Genomic DNA, 20,424 nt, shown 5'->3' with positions numbered 1-20,424 from the left:
ACATCACCAAAACATGGTGTCTGAAATATGGCCCCAAGTTGAAATGTCGCCCTGCCACATACCGCAGCTAAATCAAGCCTAAAAGTTAAAAAAAAAATCATCATCCAGGGCGGTTTTCCCAGGCGCGGATTAAGTCTAGGTCTGGAATTAATTTCTGCATTCATGAATCACCATTTTGGGCTCACCCTGAGCATGCTGTAACTTCTGAAGGGCGCACGTGTTAGTTTCCACAGCCTAGTAATGAAACGCATGTAAGTTAAGTTACAGCTATTGGCGGGTTTCAGTGGTCTCTTGTTTAGCAAGGTTAAGCTTGTACAGAGAAGGGTGGAAACTACTTCCTTCAGGCTGTCCGCTCCCAGCCCATGTCTCGTGGGTCTCTGAGACTTCTTTGTGCTGTTGCACCTGCTGCGTCTATCTGTTTTCCAGAACGGCGTACATTCCAGTTAGCTCAGATTATTGGCCTGTGCTCGCTAAGCGAAGTAGCAGGTGTCGTTATGGTGTTAAGCCAAAGAACGCCTGATCTGCGAGAAAAGGGACGGCCAAGATTTGTTAAAAACCAACTTGGGAACTAATTCAGTTAGAAATCAATTTCATTACATTGCCAATTCATATAAAATGTGAAAAGGATTGAGGAAGCAAGTCCAATCCATTGGAAACATTTACATAATTCATTCTGCATCATGCAATTGCTTAATTAACTTACACACTTTGACATAAAAATTGTTAGAACTTCTATAGCTTGCTACATTAGGCCCAAACCGTTCTCTACCCAAACACTCAAGCTCAATTTACTGTTACGAAATGTGTCAGACCGCAATTAATAACGCAACTCAAGCACATTGCCACAAGCGCTATAACAGACATTAGTGTAAATCAACACTAACACTAATTAGGGTTGTACAATGTACCAGTGCTACAGAAGTATCGCAATGTCCAAGTCTCAAAATACCACATTATTTGAGTCTAGTTCTTCAAATGCCATTCACACAAAGCGTGAGACAAAGTGTAAACTTTTAAAACTCCTTTTAAAAACCAAAGACATATAACCAGCAAAAAAACATTCATCTGGCGCATTTCCATACAAGTAAACAATTAAAAATAGCCCATGTATTATATAAAGTAAAATCAACAGCATGAGAACCTTCTGTGATGAGTGTGGTGGACTTCAAAGAGGTTTGGGATTGTTTATAATGCTCACATTATTAAAGATTCACCATTGAAATAATTTGACTAAATTCAGAATCGATTCCAGAGCCAATGACAATTTGGAAAATTGCAGAATTGATCCACATATCAATTTATCATTACACTCCTAATATAAAAATGAAAATAATAATAATAATAATAATAATAATAAATGTTATGTTTTGGATTTACAATTTACATTTTCTTCCGTTTTCAGTAAAAAATAAATAAAAATAAATAAATAAATAAAAATATGTGACCCTGGACAACAAAGCCAGTCAGCACGGGTATATTATGTAGCAACAGCCAAAAATCATTAGGATATTAAGTAAAGATCGTGCTCAATTAAGATATTTTGTAAATTTTCTACCATAATGTATCAAAACTTAATTTTTAGCTAATAATTTGCATTGCTAAGAACTTAATTTGAACAACTTTATATACAATATTTAGATTTTTTTTGCATCCTCAGATTCCAGACATTCAAATGCATCTCAGCCAAATATTGTCCTATCCTAAAAAACATTCAGCTTTCAGAAGATGTATACATTTTAAAAAAAGGTCCTTAAGACTGGTTTTGTGGTCCAGGGTCACATATTTCCCACATTCAAAGTACATTCAAAATTTAAATTCTGAAGACATTAAAAACTATCAAACACCTTTTTTCTTTTCTTTTTTTTTTTTTTTTTTTTTTTTTTTTTTTAAATCAATCCACAATTTTTATCTGACATTCAACAGATATTTAAAGTTAAAAAAATACAACAATTAAAGCATCCACTTAAAACACAATTTTTGTATAATAATATTGCAGTCTATTAGAAGTAGTAATAATCCACTGTGTAAACTGTAAATAATGAAATAAATAGTTCACCCAAAAAATGAAATTTCTGTCATTAATTACTCAACCTCATGTCGTTCCAAACCCACAAGACCTTCGTTCATCTTCAGAATACAAATTAAGATATTTTTGATGAAATCCGAAGGGCTTTCTGACCCTCAACATTTAAATTTTTCTAAACTCTATTTTAAAGGTTTAATTAAATTTTATTAACCAAAAAGCAAGTCTAAGTCTCATTAAAATAATAAAACATATAATTTAACAGCAATTTATTAAAAGATTTACAAAACTTACATTTTTAAGGCCCTATGAAGTGTTTTTGGAAAATTCTGTAACATTCCGCATTACACAGTAAATTACATTTTTATGACTGGATTCTGTAATTCCGTCCATGTTGTGCCACTGTGTGCGCAAAGAAAATAACAATTTCTTCTCTTTCGTGTCAGTATTTCACGTGCTTCAACTAAAGAATTCTCATAGCTTCATAACATTACGATGATGTCACATGGACTATTTTATTGATGTCCTTACTACCTTTCTGGGCCCTGAACGTGTCAGTTGCATTGCTGTCTATGCAGGGTCAGAAAGCTCTCAGATTTTATCAAAATATGTTAAACTGTGTTTTGAAGATGAACGAAGATCTTACAGGTTTGGAGCGCATGAACATGAGTAATTAATGAAAGATTTTTCATTTCTGGGTGAACTCTCCCTTTAATACAACAGAAAAGCCCTTGCAATAATGGACCTCGCTGTAGTCCACCACACTCACCACAGGAAGTTCTCATGCTGATTCTGCCTTTATATATCACATTCTCTTTTTCACACAAGTACTCAAGGTGTCACAATACTTCAGCTGGTGTACTACTCTAAGGCACCAAAAAGATATTGTGACAATGATAGCTTTCCCTTTCAGGTCAGCTATTGTCAGAGCAGATAACGCACTATACTATCAACAAGAGTTAGAGAGAAGTTTACAATAGGTTATCATGCAACCGTTGGATTAACTTGGTAACATCTATGTAACCACCTTTTAACGGAACAAATCACCATGGCAACTTGTATTCTCAGGTTTAGCTCAGGTGAGCAATTATTCTCTTACTCTAAGCTTTTAAGCCGAGACCTTTGTTTAAACCAACAAGAGCGTGTCCAATACTTCAGCAAGAGCAATCTTCAACCGACAGACCTCAATATCAACAATCTGCTTTGCACTGATAACTTTAATCAATGCACACTACAACAAATAGCCTTTTTGTTTGTTTTGGGTTTTTTTTTTTAATCAAAGGATACAGTTTGTCGTCTGCGGTACAGTTATAAGCAGAGGACCTAGATTTACACAAAGAATGTGCTAAAAGAAAACCCCCTCTTCAGAAAGTCTGCCACCGAAACTGAAACTTTGCATACTTGAGCACACATAACATTTTCGGTGATCTTCAATGCTACCTAGCTAAAAGGAAACAGATGTCACTGTTTCCTTTCAAGAGCAGTTAGTCTTTCCTCCTACACACCAAAGTGACAGTTCAGTGGCGTATGGGAGGCTGTTTCCTCCTCTCTCTCCCTTTCTCTTGTAAAGAAAGATGGAGGCTCCAACAGGCGCTTCCCATCCCCCATCCGTAGCAATAAGGTAATGAAGGGGGTGTTCGTTAACAACTGTTGATGCACCTGCTAGATAAGCCAAACACCTTCTCTATTGTTCTGCGGATCTTACATCAGACAGGAAGCAGGCAGATAAAACAGGCCGTAATCATGCGTGATTTAGATGGAGCTGCAAGAGCTCAGGCGCAAAGGTTACAGTTTGCATATTCATCACTAAATGGCGGTTGCCTTGACATTAAATACTAAATCTCGGGAGGTGATAGCATCTATGAATCAGATACAGGGTTTCATGAAGCAAAAGAAAAACTAGGAATGGTCAAGATGGTTGACTTTTGAAAACAGTTGGCAAGATTATCTACATTTCTTTTTATACTTTCTTGGCCAGGGATTCTTTTCTGTTTGTTGCTGTGTTGTACGGTTTCTACGATTATCCCCATGAGATCGTGGGAAAAGCAAAGGCAGATCGTGTGATATCAACCGTCACGCATGTAAAACTACGCGACATAAACTACCCAAAAGTTTGGGGTCGGTAAAATGTTTTTGAAAGTATTTTATGCTGTCTGAGGCTGCATTGATTTGATCAAAGACACATGAAAAATGTGAAATATTATGACAATTTAAAGTAACTGTTTTCTATTTTTAGATATTTTAAAATGAAATTTACTCCTGCGATGGCAAAGATTAATTTTCAGCATCATTACAGTGTTCAGTTTTACATGATCTTCCTGAAATCACTCCAAAATGCTGATTTAGATTAAAACCATGAGGCTTGTCACTGTCCCATTGACTGCTAGGTAAACACCACTGTCAAGACCCAGAAAAGTATGAAAGACATCGTCAAAATAGTCCATCTGCAGGGCTAGAAATTGTGATTGTTTTGGTCGCATATGCTCCCGGAATTTAATCTGCACGACCTCAAAATATATTTGTGAGCATTTGTGCGAGTAATTGCTGTGCTGCGACTTGTTTTCATTTCTTTACAAAACGTTCGCTAAGTACTGCACAGTACATGACTGCTGTGAGCTGATACAGTGAGTCGTTCTATCCAACATTAGCTTGCATAACCAATTAAACTTCATCTTTACATTCTTAGCTTTAATGCAGATTTTAGATATTAGCCGTCAATCACTCACATTGCGCTCTGTTGGAACTTGGAATCGGACGGTTTTTGCTCCAAACTTTTTCTTTCAACCAATCTCTGTGCAAGATGAACATTTTTGATTCTTGACGATTAAAATATCCCTATGATTTGCTATTATTGAAGAAATAAAGTAGGCCTATTGTGCTACAGCACACATTCTATCAGCTGCAGTTCTGCTGCCTCCATCTCGCGCGACATACATTCACACCAAACGTTTACTCGGCAGCAGAATTCCACTCATTAAACACTGCACTTTATTTGCAATCACACAAGTACATTATTTGCATGTGCTTTAAACCTTGGCGCTTAAACATTTCATACGCGTGCTGTTCTGACATGCGCTTACATTTGAAGCGCACTCAAAAAATAAAGAGCTCGTAAAACAGCGCCTAATTACTGGAGTAAGTTATCTTTCTTGTGTGGTTTGGCCCAGGTGTTTTATGTAGCATAATTTTACAAAGCTAAAGTCTTTCAGACCATTCTGTTTTTGCTTTAGATATTGAAATTATAATCTAATTTAAATCAGAAACAGCTCATGCATACAGCATCTTTGTGTGGATTAAGTTTAAAATTGCAGTGGTTGCCTCTAATTTAAATGGCTACAGAGAGTTTGACCTGTAATAGAGAAAATAAACATCTTGTTTATGTACTCATATTTTCATTCTTTCTTGTCCCTTTCTTAAGGCAACAAATAATTATTAAATAATCAGTGGTTCAATCTGAATGTTATAAAGCGACGAGAATACGTTTTGTACGCAAACAAAAAAAAAAAAAGATTATATTGAACAATTCATCTCCTCCGCATCAGTGTAGCGCCATTTTGGAGAGTATCACGTCGCTTCATAAAATTCAGATTGAACCACTAATGTGCAGATGGACTATTTTGACAATGTTTTTCATACTTTTCTGCGTCTTGGCAGTGGTATTTACCTGGCAGCCAATGGGACAGTCACAAACCTCCCAGTTTTCATCCAAAATATCTTAAATTGTGTTACAGAGACGATCGAAGCTTTTACAGGTTTGGAACGACACGGGGGTAAGTGATTAATGACAATATTTTCATTTTGGGGTGGAGTAACCCTTTAATGCATCCTTGTAACAAAATAATTAGGCTAATTACTCTCAAAGAAAGAAAGAAAGGTATCATACAAACCCAATCAAACTTTAATGGTAATGTTGCCAGTATTAAAGGTGCTGTTAATTAAGGGTTTTGACTGTATAAATACCAGGGTTGGAAATTAACAAGGGTTTGTGGGAAAAATGACACCAAAATCAACAAAAATGCCCCATAAATTCAAGACAAATGAGCAAAAAATATGCTTATGCACAGTTAAACAATGTATTACACATGTAGTGATTAAAACGAAATGTGAACATGAATGAAAAGTGTCAATTTGTGGAATTATATTTAGATTCACTCACACTGAATCAGATTGCTTCTATGTGCTGTTTTGTGCAGCGTTGACCCTTATAACCAATCAAACGCATTTCTGTTGAACTTAATGCATCGGCCAATTAAAGGCACTTTGATTAGTCAGCACTGAAAACGACCAATTTACATACTTTTTAACCTGAAATGCTCGTCTTGTTTAGCTATGCCATACGCATGCATACCCTGTGTAATCCTGGTCAAGACAGTTAGGGTAGGTCGAAATATTCCCATCTTATTTTCTCCTCCAACTTCAAAATCGCTAAATTGCTGTTTTACCTTTTTTTGTAAATGGTGTTTGGTCTTCTTTGCATGTTTACTTTGTAAACACTGGGTCAGTACTTCTGCAGCGATGTAGGGCGATTTTAAAGTTGCAGGAGAAAATCTGAAAATTTTGATGGTAACGCACCACTAAATACACAAAAAAAAAAGAAAAAGAGGGGCGGGGTGAGCAGTAGCTCATTATCATTTAAAGAGACATGCACCGAAACAGATCGCTAAAGGTAAAAAGGCTGTTTTAAAACAAATTTTATTTTTTATTAAATATATCATGAAGACCCACATCATACCAATTGAGAGTTGCTTAATTTGTGGGCTTCAATAGTTTTATATATATGAAGGAAACAGCAATTATTAGACACAGACAGATATTGGAGATGGTCAAATCAGTCAAACTGCTCATTTTAGCATAAAGTTGACTTCTGCTCAACGCCGTCCATTGCTTCCATTTATTTCCCCCAGAAATTACCAATTCTCATGGAAAAATGAATGACATCCACTTGCTTTGGTGCTTTGGTATAGCAAATCACAGTGTCAGTATGAAACCTCTCCTTTGGCTGATGGATTACATTTTTAGTTTTATGTCATCTCATATTTTAAAACTGCATGTCAAATATAAAAACTGTTCAAATGCATCTTAAAATTCCATGTTTTTAAATGCAAAAAGAATGCCACTGAGAAAAAAAAGTGACAGATCTGGGTCAAGCGTAGCCAAAACAGACCTAATTATACAATAGTTAAAATCAATTAGTTGATTAGTCATTTATAAAACCTGAGCCCTCCGTTAGTCAAGTTTGAAAATATGTACTTCAGCTATTCGTAGAGGAAAATTTGAAAACAGCACTTGATTGACATTGATTTGTTGATGTTTTATAGATAAGTGCCAGAACTGGATTAAGGTATAGCATTTAATTTGCATTTTAATAACGTTAGGATTTTCCCAACTAATAAACATAATAAATAGTGAATGAAAGTGAGTGAGGTTGTGTTTTTATAAAAGCAGCGGGTCTTAAAGCATCAACTAGGTGCCCTTTTCACGGTCAAATCATTCAAAGATTGATCTTGTAAAAACAACCCAGACACAGATAAGCCTTACTTTGTTTTCTAAAGCTGGTGCGGTAAGCATGCAGGGTGCTTTTTTGCCCAAAGCCAAAACATGGAAATTCGATATTGCTGTACAGCTCAAGTCAAGGAATTGTGGACACAGATTACATGATGGATACAGGCTACACCGAAGCAAACTCCTCCGGCTCCAATCCTACACAGCACCTTCACAACTCACAACAGATGGGTATCTTTGCTTTGAAAGCACAATAGTTTGGCTTTCATTACATTTCAGATATTTCAGATCAACTCTGGACAAACACACACTGAATATGTCCAAAAATGGGTATGATAATACGTAAAAGCCTTGCATCTCACTAACCCACAGCGCCAGAGCGCAAGTTGTTTTTTTAGCCCATCATGTTGTAAAAGGCCTATAACCAATACAGGAGTTAAGAGGTTTATTAGGCCTCTATTTTCTTCCATTCTCCACCAGCTTAGAGCCAAACCAATCTCTGCCTCAATACTAGCCACTCCATACTCAGTGTTTCTATGGCAACACTCTCAAGAAAGCCTGACAAAAGGATTCGGAGTGAAAAATAGCATTTATAGTGGTTTGAAATTATATATAGAATTTAGTGATTTCAAAAGCAACCATCATAACACCAACAGAATAAACTATTCCACATCCAAAATTGCTTTCACAAACATTGATCGACGACGACTTTTTTTTTTTTTTTGGACTTTGTTTTGAGTCCATCCTGCTTCAGTTCTGAATGAAGCTTGGTTTTAAAAGTGCTCAAATTCACGCACCTTGATCCCTGAAACAATACACCTTCTTGGAGAGGAATTATCCAGAGAATAGTCAACTGACAAACTGAGCTGCAACTCTTGTGAAGGGTTTAGGGGTCTTTGGGGGGATTTGTGAAGTGGTCCTGACTGACAGGTTGGACTGAAACTGCTAGAGTAAATTACAGGTAATTTCAGCTTCAAAAAGAGGCAGTCAAAACTGCCATCCCTTACATGTCCCTTCATTTAAGAATTCACATAATTAGCATTCATAATTAGTTTTCAAACTATGACAAGCTACAAACTCACTTTGTCACGGAAACGCATTTCAACATTTTCAAAACCAAATAAAGACGAGTTGGAGTGGAGATTTATGTAGTGCATGACGCAACAGACTATTCCCTGTGTTTACAGATAATGAGCTTGTATTTGCCTTGACGGAACAGACTAAATTATTGTGGAACAGGAACAATGTTTTGGTACACTTTTGGTTACACAACAGTGCTTAGGAAGTCATTTTAACTGGTGATGCACCAATATTACAACTGTGGTACATGGGTACTTGACAAATAGCTAGTAAAAAATGTTTTTTTTTTGCAAAATACCATTTTTGAAGAAATGCATAAATTTATGTAGTGTGAAGTCTAATAATGAAGAAAATACAAAGGGTCCCTAACTTCGTCAGTTCTTTCATTGTTTTTTGTTTTTTGTTTTTTTGCTCATTTGTTTTGTTTTTTTACATTTTTGCAGAACTTTCCTATTAATTTGTCCTATGGTCTGACATAGCAAAAATTAGGGGAAAAAAATGTATAATAATATCTAACTAGCATGAGAGAGATTTATCTTCATTGTTCGACCCTTATTTTCATATAGTGTTATTTAATATAAAATTATAATTATAAATGATCATTTTTTCCTCATGACTTGTTGGACAATTTCAAGACAAACTTTGACAACAAGACAAACTTTGCTGTCATCGGTTCAAAACTGCTGAAAATTAAACCATGTTAAGATGAGAGATATTCCTATCTCCCCTATTGCAATACTCAACTGCTTTTTTAAGATATTTTGAGATGAAAACAAATCTGTGGTTGTTTTGTGTGTGTCACACCATAGGACATTATCACACCATAGGACATTATGTCACACTAAAGGACAGAAATGGTAGTTAAAGTATTTCGATTTAATTTGGAACATGTCAAATGAGAAAGAAAGTTTAATTTTGATACAAACAATAGAAGCATGTTTTTTTTTTTTTTTTTTTAAACAAAACAAAATCCTTTTCATCAACAAAATTCAGTACTTTCTGCATCATTCTCTTAGGATCTCCTTCTTTCTGGTGGATCCCTGTTAATTTTCTGTCTATATTTACACATCCTCTCTCTTCCACTAATTTCTCTCCCTCAATACTTTGTTTCAAAAACAAAGTATCGCATTTTATACTTATTTTCATGACCCTTTATAACTGTACAACTTTCTGCAAAAACATCAACAAATAGTTTAATTAATGTAATTATTGCAAGAACACTGAAAATTATCAAAAAAAGATTAAAAAGGAGTTAGGCAAATCTTATTTAATTATTTAAAATGCTTTTTTAAAGAGATCTTGTCCTCTGGTGTGACAGTACAGGCGTCACACAGGGACATTTTCCGTCACACCATAGGACGTTTTACCCTTTTGTGTCAATTAATGACCTTGCTATTCCAAGCTAACCTGTCATTAGTGGTTTGCAACACTCATTTGCATAGTTTTCCATGATTATGTAGTTTAACATACAGTTTTTAATTTAAAAAAATATAATTTAAGGGTGTCATGCCAAAGGACAACAAAACATAACATTTTTGTAGTGGTTTCAAAAAAGGTTAAATTTTTGAACAATTCTAAGACAAAAATTGACCATGTGCACATGTCATGGGCTTCACAGGGGGCTTCAGTAACACAACCATGAATGGGGTCCTTCAACGAATAAAAGTTTTTTTTCTGGAATTGGCCGATTTAAAATCAGGATATGGTGTCACACCATAGGACATGGTTTTCAGAGACAAAATGCATCAAGTTCCTACACTTTCAGAAATATATGGATTAATAAAAATAATTGCTGTTGACTAATATAGTCACTTGTACAATTATGCCGGAGGTATTTATTACCATTTTTACGCTTTTCTTTTTAATTTAGAAAAGTTGCAATTTATTGAACCATGCTTGAGACAGTCACACCAGAGGACAATTTTGACACTTGGCTCAAAAATGCAAAAATAAATAAATAAATAAATTTAAAAAAAACGAATAACACTGCAGCTTTTATAACAGCAGTTCCAGTAGGACAAAGAATTGCTTAATGATTTACAGCATTTTAAATAACAATAATATTAATTCTATTCATTTTTATCTTGTGGGACAGTGAAAATGCCATGTCATGTCAACAACCCACATATAGATGAGCCAATTATTGGAAAATGGAAGTCATAAAAGCTACTTTCAGAAAGCTCACAGATTTCATCAATTTGTGTTCTGTAGATGAACAACGGTCTTACGGGTTTTGAGCGACATGAGGGTGAGTAATTAATGACAGAATTTAAATGTTTGGGTCAACTATGCCTTTGAGCGTTAGATGGAAAAAAAAAAAGAAACTACATGGGCATGAAAAATAATGGACACAGAGACATGTATATTGTGCAACTGCTATTTGAATCTGCTGTACAGTAGTTGGTACAACACCACTCTGCTCAACCTAAATGTCTGTACAGTTTGTGTTATTTCTAAAATAAAAAAAATAGATGAATGACTGAAAGTTAACCCTCAGGCATCCCACAATTCAGTTACAGCTGTGTGCTCGTCCATGGCTCCAGAGACCACGTGTGTGCGGGACTCAAGGTGCCTTGATGTTGACCAAAACAAATAGTTGCAGTCCAAAAAAGAACAAGAGATCTTTTCTTGGCTTACCATGTGATCAGGTCTTGCTCCAATGTGAACCCTTAGCAGCGGAGGAATCTCTACAGTCTGCACATAAAGAAAACACAGAACAAAAAAAACGGTTACTCGGTGCCATGTAGTAATGAAGGGTCAATAAATAAATCATGTTTGGATTGTAAACATGTCAATAACTTTCCGTATTTGAAAAACAAGCAACCGTTTGTCCAAATGTAGAACATGAGATACTGATTTCATCTGATGAGAAGATCATACTGTTGAGTTAAGGTGACATGAAGGTTTTTCAAATTAAAAACAGTCCAGTTATTCCGGTATCACAGGTTACATCAGCCTATTAACAACAATGCTTAAAAAATTATAATAACAACATTATTCAGCAGAAACAGTTTTGAAAAGCAAATACAGCGAAAATCAGTGCAAAAACAACCTTTAGTACTAATTCCATGCCATTTATGTATTTGTGAGACCAAGTTTTAACACATAAGCTACAATTAGTTGTACAATTAGCACAGTGAGAAATCATCCAAAGCCATGTTTCCACTTAATATTCATTTCACTGATCACATCACTGAAAGCACATACGAAGGATGCCAAAAATGCATGTGACCACATTGCAATTCTAATTTAAACACTATCCATTTTGAAAGCATCACAATTTAGACTTGACAGTGTTACAATGTACCTTATGAAAAATGGATATTCATTTTGAGAGTTGCTGATATCCATATTTAAACTTTAGAAACCATAATCTCTAGCTTCCACTAACTGTCCTACCTGTGTACACAAGAGAGTGGCGTTTCAGTGAATGATGTAGGATGTCGGTGCAGCGTAAGCTCCGGTGAGAATATGCTAGTCTTGCAAAAACTGCACTTCTGCGTTCGTCACTTCAGCATACGTCACCGCTTTCGCCTATGTACGCAACTGTACAACAGTTAGCAGAAGCTAGAGATTATGGTTTATAAAGTTGCAAATACAGATTTTTTTTTTTTTTTTTTTTTGAAAAACACATTGATTCCCTTTCCTTCATTAACATCTGGAGCTATGTGAAGTACTTTTTATGATGGATGGATGCACTTTATTGGACTTCAAAATCTCAACAGCCATTCACTGCCATTATAAAGCTTGGAAGTGCCAACATATTTTTTAAAATAACTTTGATTATTCGTCTGAAAGAAGAATGTCATATACACCTAGGATGGTGTAAGGGTGAGTAAACCATGAGACAATATTTATTTTTGGGTAAACTATCCCTTTAAGTCATCTTTATAGTTATTGTTTTTTGTAAAAACAGGGCTCTACAGTGCCACCGTTTCAGTCGCATTTGCGACTAAAAACTACTGCATGCAACTATGAAAAAAATATTTAGGAGCACCAGTGCGAGTGACCTGATCAGCATATTTGTGTTTGCACTGAGGGGAGCTGCAAAGGTTTCTGCGCGTTTTTGCAACGTTGAGTAATGTATCACAGACATATCTCACAAATCCTTTCTTAAACAAAGTGTAGAGAGAGTGTAAATAAGAGATTCCTTGTGCAGTTTAGAGAGCTTTGTTGATTATAACTGAACTTTGTGTGATTGCGATGAACTAAGATAAGTGACAACTTTTAATGATTTTTAAGGGAGTTTGTAAATGAGATATTGATTTAATACAACCGTTAAATAACAAGAAGTTAATATTAAGGGATTTACATTGTCTGACTATAACACTATTGCCTGATTTTGCTTATTTCATTGTCAAAAATAGTTTGAAACAATTCATAACTGAGCCACTGCGCATCTCCATTCATTTATCTCCATCTCCATTCACAGTGGTGTTTCGTTTATGAATGAACATGCATTTTTAAACAAATCTAGTGAGTCAATGATACAATTTCCCATTTATAAAAGACAGTCACTTGCTTTATTTCTGAATGAATCAGTCGTTCGAACAAACCAAATGAATGAATCATTCAGTAATTAAAACAGTGACTTGCCGCTACGTACTGGCAGTTTTAGTTTCATTTTTAAAGTATAATTTCAGTTATTTAAATCATTTAATATTTCTGTACTCAAAATGTTATATTTAAAACATTAATCTCAACATGAATTTATGAATTTGACTGCACTCATTCCACCTCTGAGCCTCATTAAACATGAAAATACACCTACAAGCCACTATGTGTTCTGCCGTGCCACCTCTGTAGTACAAATTAATTTCACTAATACTGATTTAATTTGACTGGTAACTTATTCTTATTCTACTTCTTGTTATTCTGTCATTTTAATTAGAAATTTTAAAAAGCATACAAAATATAATTTTTAACATAAAAGATGACATACTTTTAATAAAGTTAGAAAAATGCCATTACAAAGGTAAAACCAAAATTCCCCTGTAAATCACTTTGAGGAGTCAAATTTCACCTTGTAACAGAAAGGCTAATTTTTGATCAGATTTTTTGATTGATTAGAAAGTGCTCCTGAAATTTTGATTGTGTTCCTACATTTGTTTAGTGCTCCTAAAAAGAAAAGTAAGCATAGAACCCTGAAGAATACGCCTTTAAATGGCAGCAAAGAGAATCTAAATGTAAAAATAGCAGTGTGTTTTTGTGATCAGTGTTTGGCACTAAACACACGTGGAAATGGCATCTTCAACACTTAGTGACCTAATTGCTAAAAGCAAAGACAACAATAGTGAAAATTGCAAGTGACCACATCATAATAGTAGTGCGCTATCCATCCCGAATGTGTTCAGAAACACAGCAAAGCCCTTATACATTTCATTCAGAAAATTCTGTCATTAATTACTCACCCTCATGTTGTTCCAAACTTGTAGGACCTTCATTCATCTTCAAAACACAAATTAAGACATTTTTGATTAAATCCTAGAGCTTTCTGATTCTGCAAAGACAGCAACTACCATGTTCACAAGGCCCAGAACGATAGTTAAGGACATTTTTAAAATAGTCCATGGGACGTCAGTGGTTCAGCCGTAATGTTAGAAAGCTACGAGAATACTTTTCGTGCCTGAAGAAAACGAAAACCCAAGAGCTTCGTTTTCTTTGAGCACAAAAAGTATTCTCGTAGCTACATAACATTCCAGTTGAACCACTGATGTCACATAGACTATTTTATAGATGTTGATTTCATTGATTTCATCACAAATATCTTAATTTGCATTCCGAAGATAACGTCTTATGAGTTTGGAACGACATGAGGAAGAGTAACTAATGACAGAATTTTCACTTTTGGGTGCACTTTTCCTTTAATACCAGGTGAAAACAGCAATGCATCCTCGCTGGGCACTGGCTGATCAAATCACTAAAAAAATACATCTATAAACCAGGTAGAAACAGTGCCTATCAGTCTTTAAACAAGCTCAGGGCCAATCAGTTTCACTGGTGAAGTACAGTATCAGACTCAAGCACTCATGGACCTTTCACAGAATGTCTGTCCAAGTCACAGTGATTTCAATTTGACTGGTCAGCCTCTACCGACCATCCGGAAATCAGTGTAAACCAGTTTCCATCACCTTGCCAGTTTTATTTATCAAGTTAACAGGCTGCTACAAAGAAAACACAATCTTTCCAAATGCCAAAGCTATGACTAAAATATTTTTTTTTGCTTTGTTTTTTTCCCCTACACTACAACATTATCATCAGGTGAAAATGAACGCATCTTCTAAGCTATTTTTGCTCCAGTGCACATAAAGCTTTCCTGGTGTTTGAATGAAAAAGTAAGTGCTGACCTGCAAATCCAAAACCAGTATTTTTGCAGAGCATGACGTGAATATATAACCTTAAGATTCTCTAAGGCTCTTCAAAACAACTTTCTAGCTTCACAGGAATGACAGAAGCAATTACTTTTGATTGATAATGTTTTTTTTTTTAAACTGTCAAAAACATCCATTCACATCTCACGGCTCTTGTATTTGGGAATTGACAGGTCTGTAGCCCAAATGTATTTCTTTGTTTGCACACTTTTGAGCAATTCTGCTGTCAAATGTACAGCTCGCATTCTGATTTAGTCTCAGCAGTGAATTGAAAATAGAAAAACGCCTCTGGAAAAACTTAATCATTCGAATCCGTTCCAAAAAAAATGATAATAATACTACTAAACATGTACAGAGCTCCAATAGGAATATAAAACTGTCTTTTACCCACTGGGTGGTTTCTCAAATTAAACGTTGTGAAACTTAAATTTTAAACACATTTTCTCTATGAGGAACACAAGTGTCTTGGCAACATAAGACAAAGGGATCTCTCTCATCCTCATCCTGGGGGATCTGGATTGATGAGAAACACATCTAAAAGGATTCCTCTATCAAAGTCTGTTCCTGCTGCCCGTTTACAACGGCCTGGCCGATGCATATGACAAAGTCTCCTTTTACTTTCTGGCTAGACTATCATTACAGCATATTTCATTCGCACAGCAGCATTTCACCATGGAGATGCCCTTTCCTGAACCTTGACTCTCACCCTTTTAGCGGTCCGGAGTGAGTCCGGTGAGAACGGCGGTGCAGAATGAGAGAAAGAGTTTAATTGGGTCATCTGAGACCGGCAGAAGAGACGTGTGGGACTGCTGAAGGTCAACGGAGGCAAAACACGATAAGGTTGCACATGCTAAAAACTGCTTGTCAGAGGGAAAAAGAGTCGAGGAGGCACAATGGTCGAAAGGCCGGACAGAAGTGAACAAAAGGCCACAAAAGAGAGCTAAGGACATAATTATTGCAACTAATTGGACACAACGTGAGAAATTATATATCAAAGTATGTTCGCGGCAATGAAAAACTGCAAATGATCGTAGGTTTGGCTCGTATTTAAGAGTGAAAATCACTGTGCTCAAATGCATTTAATATATTAAAATTATTTAGGCATTTATTTCATCACAAATATTTCAGTCTTAAGTGTCACATGACCCTTCAGAAATCATTCCAACGTGCTAATTAAAAAATGTATTATTATGAATATTAAAAAAATGTTTTTTTCTGTTTAATATTTTTACAGAAACCATGATGAGGAAGTGATCTCATCTGACAGCACGTGATGGAGATTTATGACTAATCACAGAACTGGCATTACTGCAAAGACGGACATGATATTGCATTTTTGCACAGCCCTAGACGACATTAAGCATTTTTATTATCAGTATCCGCCATTTTCAAAACCGATCTGCCGACAAAATAATTTTACGTTTTTGTCAGAGCCCTTGTTATTCTTAATTTTGACATTAATTTTAATTTTTACACCAGACATACATCGATTATCAATGCCGATATTAACCAATTTTATTGTTATCGTATCGGTTCATTTCAAAACCAATCTGCCGATAAAATAATTTAAATGAATTTTAAAGACAATTTTTGTCAGAGCTCTTGTTATTCTTAATTTTGGCATTCATTTTCATTTTTACACCAGACACATATATATCAATTATCAACACTGATATTAAGCATTTTTATTGTTATCAGTCATTTTCAAAACCGCTCTGCCGATAAAATAATTAAAAAAAAAAAAAAGTAACAAAATTTTTTTGTCAGAGTCCGTTATTCTTAATTTTGGCATTCATTTTCATTTTTTCACCAGATATATATTATATATATTGATTATCAATGCCAATATTAAGCATTTTTATTGTTATAGGTCATTTTCAAAATCGATTTGCCGATAACATAATTTTTAAAAATGTAAAGAGAATTTTTGTCAGAGCTCGTTATTCTTAATTTTGACATTAATTTTCATTTTTACACCAGACATATTATCAATGCCGATATTAAGCATTTTTATTGTTATAGGTCATTTTCAAAACTGATTTGCCGATAACATAATTTTTAAAAATGTAAAGAATTTTTTTTTTTTTTTGTCAGAGCTCGTTATTCTTAATTTTAACATTAATTTTCATTTTTACACCAGACATATACATATATATTAGGGCTGCAACGATTAATCGAACGATGTCGTGAGGCGCGTTTAGTCAGTGAAGCCGGTACTTTGATTAGTAGTAAAGCTCCATCACGTGCGTTCAGTACACAGAGCAAGTAATACACAGAGCCGTAAAGCACTGACAAGCTACGCCAAAGCGTAGCTTGTCAGTGCTTTACGGCTCTGTGTATTACTTGCTGCTCCAGCTGAACGCACGTGATGGAGCTTTACTACTAATCAAAGTACCGGCTTCATTGACTAAACACGCCTCAAGACATCGTTCAATTAATCGTTGCAGCCCTAATATATATACACATACATATACATATACATATATATATATATATATATATATATATATATATATACATATATATATATATATATACATATACATATACATATACATATATATATATATATATATATATATATATATATATATATATATATATATGATTATCAACACCACTATTAAGCATTTTTATTGTTACCGGTCATTTTCAAAACTGATCTGCCGATAACAGAATTTAAAAGCATTTAAAGAAAGTTTTTGTCAGAGCCTGTTATTCTTAATTTTGACATTAATTCTCATTTTTACACCAGACATGTATATCAGTTATCAACACCGATATTAAGCATTTTTATGGTTATCCATATCGACCATTTCCAAAACCGATTTGCTGCTATCATAATTTAAAAGCATTTAAAGCAAGTTTTTCTCAGAGCCATTGTTATTCTTAATTTTGACAATAATTTTCACCAGACATATACATATATACACATACACACATACATACATACATACATACATACACACTTTGTAATAATCTGTAAAACAGTAAAGACATTAGTTACAAAAACTAATTTTCAGATAAATTATCTTCATTGTACTTTCTATTTAAAGAACCCTAAAAAAAATTTTAAAAATAGTTGTGAAATTAAGCGGTACAACTATTTTCAACATTTAAAACATTAAAAATGTTTCTTTAGCATCAAATCAGTTAATCTATAACAACATCAGCATAAAACTGCATAACTAAATAAAAATGTTAGCATAGGCACAACAGGCTTTATGAATCTACGACTTATAACCCTGACTTTCAGAAGCAGAATCTGTCAGTCTTTCAGCATACTTTCAGCATACTAAAGATTATTGATTTTCCATGTTACACCAACATGTAAACACTTAACTGGAAGCATGCAGCCTGTATTAACACCCCATTTCAAGCACATGCTAAAGCACTGGAGAAATACCAAGCTAAGGTCGATCTCACTCAGATGCCTTGTTTACTAGGGAACTGAGCCATTTGGATTAGCCTGAGGAAGCTGCTGGATCACGTCAAATCACGTTTATGTTTAAGGAAGCCACTCGCAGAATATATGGTGATAGCGCCAGACCATGTGTTTGTTTTCATCGGGTGCAGAAGAATGCACGAGAAGCACAGCTGCCCTACATATAGTTTCAAGATGAAGAGATGCTGTGGACATACATGTCAGTCCTCCTACAAGTTTAACGAAAGAGCACGATCGTGTCAGAATAATGGCCGTTAGCCTGTGAATGAGCCATTATGGTGCAGTGATACTTGTGATACTAAAGGGGTTTTTATTTTCATAAATACACATGATGTCCAAGAAAACCCATTTTTCACTTTCTTTTTTTCTTTTTGAGAAGTACAAGCAAGCTCTTCTAGCTATGAGTTGTAAAAAGATTTTGTAGTTTCTTTCTTTCTGGTACACACTGAAAAAATAATGGTGAAACTCGTCAACAGTTTCTCTTTAATCCATTTTTTATTAATAATAATAACTCATTGTAAACTCCATAATTATAAGATTTACTGAGTAAAACATATTCTACAGGCCTCCTTACCGAACAGCTACATAATGTTGACTAATAGACCGCCAACTGAAGAGTTTAGTTGAAACTTACACCAACACACTAGTCTGGAAGTTTCTAGTAACCCTGAAGGCCTCAATTTACCAGTTCAAGTATATTAAATAAATTAGGGTTGGAACTAAACTTTGTAGGAAGGCAACCTTCCAAGAGCAGAATTAGACACCCCTGGTCTTTAATTTAATTTCTGTAGTATTTTTATGTGGTTGAAGCTTTTAAGGCAAACAGTTAAGAGATGCAACTTCTTTCTCTTCAAAGAATCACCAGTAAAGCACCACTTTTCAAGGGGCTCTAAATGATCCCAGCTGAGGAAGAAGGCTCTTATCTAGCAAAACGATCTGTCATTTTCTAAAAAAAATTACAATTTATTTCCTTTTTAACCTCAAATGCTCGTCTTGTCTAACTCTGTGTATTCCAGTTCAAGACAGTTAGGGTATGTCAAAAAACTTCCATCTCATTTTCTTCTCTAACTTTAAATTCGTCCTGCATCACCGTTTTACTTTTTTTTTCTAAAGGGTCTTTTCTTTTGATCTTTGCATGTTCACTTTGTAAACACTAGGTTGGAACTTTTGCAAAATGACCAATCATTTCACTCAATAAGGAGTTGGCTGGGATCACTTAGAGCCCTTTGAAGCTGCATTTAAACTGCATTTTGGAAGTTCAAACTCGCAGGCACCATAGAAGTCCACTATATGGCGAGAAATCCTGAAATGTTTTCCTCAAAAAACAATTTCTTTACGACTAAAGAAAGAAAGACCTGAACATCTTGGGTGACAAGGGGGTGAGTAAATTATCAGTAAATTTTTGTTCTGGAAGTGAACTTCTCTTTTAAGTAGAAAATGTGCTAAAGCATTAGTTCACTCCTGAATTTTTATTTTATTTTTTTGATAATTTACTCACCCCTATGAAATCCTATGATGTTCATGTTTTTCTTTCTTCAAATCAAAAAGAAATTAAGATTTTTTGGATTTTCCTCAATATAGTGGACTTCAATGGGGATTAATGGGTAGAACATTCAAATTGCAGTCTCAATGCAGCTTCAAAGTGCTCGACACGATCCCAGGCGAGGAATAAGGGGTATTATCTAGCAAAACAATTGGTCATTTTCTAAAAAAAAAAAAAAAAAAAAAAAAAAAAAAAAAAAAAAAACTTAACTATATACTTTTTATCCACAAACACTCATCTTGCTCGTTGAAAAGGTCACACGCGACATAGGCGGCAGCACCGACCCAGTATTTACAAAGCAAATGTGCAAAAGTAAAAACAACAGTAGGCACGTTTCCATTACAGATTTGTGCAAAACTTTGGCGATATTTTGTACATGTCGATAAAAAAGTATTGTGAAATAACGGTGTTTCCATTAACCGCTGCTATGCGACTGAAACTTAATTTTTTCCTCTCGTGA

At 34.8% G+C, this 20,424-nt stretch overlaps 1 protein-coding gene across 1 annotated transcript in view; it reads right to left on the bottom strand.

The window, feature by feature from the left end:
- The window catches only part of tbl1xr1a (TBL1X/Y related 1a), a 62,194-nt gene that overhangs the window by 25,931 nt on the left and 15,839 nt on the right, over positions 1–20,424 (bottom strand). The window contains exon 2 of the mRNA XM_051122438.1: positions 11,243–11,299. The gene's annotated coding sequence lies outside the window, so the exon portion shown is untranslated. The remainder of the gene's footprint in view (positions 1–11,242; positions 11,300–20,424) is intronic.

The sequence above is a fragment of the Labeo rohita genome, chromosome 11 (assembly GCF_022985175.1).
Source record: "Labeo rohita strain BAU-BD-2019 chromosome 11, IGBB_LRoh.1.0, whole genome shotgun sequence".
NCBI classification, from domain to species: domain Eukaryota; kingdom Metazoa; phylum Chordata; class Actinopteri; order Cypriniformes; family Cyprinidae; genus Labeo; species Labeo rohita.
This window is presented reverse-complemented; position numbering and strand designations above follow the sequence as displayed.